We start from the raw sequence: 2,801 nt of genomic DNA on the forward strand, positions 1-2,801 counted from the left end.
CCATGGTCAGAATGAACATTGGGGCCAGACTGTGGACTTTATGGCTGATACGGGAGCTGAGCACTCAGTAGTCACTCAGAAAGTAGCGCCTCTCTCAGGAAAGGAGGCACCATCATTGGAGCTACTGAGGACCAGACTCATAGACCATTCTGCTGCCCTCGCCGATGCCAACTTGGCGGCCATCAAGTAATTCATGAATTCCTGTACTTGCCAGATTGTCGAGTGCCTCTAATGGATACAGACCTTTTAGCCAAAATGGGGGCAGAAATCACTTTTGCTCAAGATGGCTCAGCACAGCTTCGCCGAGGTGAGGAGACCTCCCCAATGATCCTGTCCTTAGCAGTGCCGAGGGAGGAAGAATGGAGACTTTATACCCCCCAGACAAAGGCCTCACCATTAGAACCTGAATTAGAGAAGGAATTCCTGCTGGTCTGGGCAGAAGGGCATCCTCCAGGCCTGGCTAAGGACCACGACCCGGTGCTAATCAACTTAAAGCCTGGTGCCCAGCCTGTTAAAATCCACCAATATCCAATTCCAAGGGAAGCACGCCTAGGAATCCAGGTCTACTTAGACCGGCTGCTTCAGTGGGGACTTTTTAAACAATGCAGGTCTCCATGGAACATGCCTCTCTAGCCTGTCAAAAAGCCTGGGACTAACAACTACCACCCAGTGCAGGATCTACAGGCTGTTAATGAGGCTGTTATAACCCTGCATTCAGCACTGCCAAACCCCTACACTCTTCTGGGACTCATCCCATCAGAGGCGGAATGGTTTACATGCCTAGATCTAAAAGATGCCTTTTTCTGTCTTCGATTAGTGCCTTCCAGTCAGCCTCTCTTCGCTTTCCAATGGGAAAACCCAACTACAGGGGCCAAGGAGCGGTTCACCTGGGCTAGACTGCCACAAGGGTTCAAGAGACCCCCTACTCTTTTTAGTGGAGCACTAGCATCTGATCTGTCTAAGTTCCCAGGACAGGACTTGGGGTGTGTTCTACTCCAGTATGTAGACGACCTCCTACTGGCCAGCTCCACATGAGCTCAGGGCAGTGAGGGAACACGAGCCCTTCTGGGACTATTAATTGAAACAGGTTTTCGGGTGTCTAAGAAAAAGGCACAGATTTGACAGAAAGAACTCAAGTATCTAGGCTTCCGGATCACCCAAGGGAAACGAAGGCTAGGGACTGAAAGGAAGCAGGCAGTATGTGCCATCCCAGTCCCTAGCACCAGGCGGCAGATTCGGGAATTCCTGGGAGCAGCAGGGTTCTGTTGAATTTGGATCCCAGGGTTTTCAGACCTGGCCAAGCCTCTCTATGAAGCTTTAAAAGGCGAAGAGAAGGCACCCATCGACTGGGGTCCCGAGCAGGAGAAAGCCTTCATCAGCATAAAGGCAAAGCTCACTGAGGCCCCAGCACTAGGGCTACCAGATGTGACGCAGGACTTTAATCTCTTCATTCACGAGAACAGCGGGGTAGCCCTAGGAGTTCTAACCCAGGAGCCTGGACCCTGCAAAGACCAGTAGCCTATCTCTCCAAGCGGATTGACCCGGTTGCCTGCCTGTGCTGATCACAAAACACCCGTTTCCCAGACTTATTGCAACCTACAGGCTTAACACAGGTGAGTCCATGGGGTGACACGGGAGGGCTCAAGACCGTGTGTGATGCTGCCGATGGCAAGCTGCCTGTTGTTCCACAAAAATCTGTGTTTCTGGCCGAGCCGGGGTGGCTCCATGGTTGAGCATCAACCTATGAACCAGGTCAAGGTTTGATTCCATGACAGGACACATGCCCTGGTTTCAGGTTTGAACCCCCCATTTGATGTTTCTGTGTCTCTCACCTTCTCCTTTCCTCCCTGAGAGCAACTAAAACTATATATATTTTTTAAATCTGTGCTTCTGATTTTACTAGTTTCTTCCCAAGATGTTCTAATACATTTTCCTTAAACACAAAACTGTGGCCCCAAGAGTGAAGATCAGAGACTGTACGACTTCTGAACTGACAACCACTGTCCCCCAGAAACCAAGTCAAGAGCTGTTTCCTAGGATGGAGCCCAAGTTTCCTGTGGAGCAAAGCAGGGCTGCCTCCCCTCCTGCTCAGTGGGATTTCCGGCCTGGGGACCACCTGCAGGACTGACCCTGTGGGGGCAGCTGTTACTTGCTTTACCTGAACTCTCCTTCTATTGAGTCAGCTCTGAGGAAAAGTGAGATATAAAAGCAGCAGGTTTTGTCACACATAACTGGACAGCATACAGAATTTAATCCACAGTTGTTGATACATTCTTTTTTGAAAAAAATTGATTTAAGAGAGAAAGAAACATTGATGTGAGAGAGAAACATTATCTGTTGCCTCCTGTACACACTGGACCGAGGACTGAACCCGAAAACTGGGCATGTGCCCTGACAGGGAATCAAACTGGCCACCTTTCAGTGCACAGTACGACGCTCAACCACTGACCCACACCAGCAGGGCTGTCCGTTCTTTTTAAAATAAATTGCTGTGATTTTGAAATTTATGTCAAATTTGTATAAACACGTTTGATATGTTCTCTTTGACTATATCTCAGTGTATTCTTCATATAGAATTGCTGTGTTTGCCATTCTTTTTAATCCAAATCTAATGTGGACCTTAGAGTGTCTTTCCCAGACTGTCACACATCCCGATTAGTGAGTTTTGAGTAAGTTATGATTGTCTGTTTGCTAAATTAAAAGTGATATTCTCCTAGTTGCCTCTGTACAGCTGCTCACAGCACTGAATTACCACTGGGGTCTAGGGTCAGAGTTTGTTCTCAAATCCAGGAACAGGAGTG

Source organism: Myotis lucifugus, unplaced genomic scaffold (assembly GCF_000147115.1).
Source record: "Myotis lucifugus unplaced genomic scaffold, Myoluc2.0 scaffold_844, whole genome shotgun sequence".
Lineage (NCBI taxonomy): Eukaryota > Metazoa > Chordata > Mammalia > Chiroptera > Vespertilionidae > Myotis > Myotis lucifugus.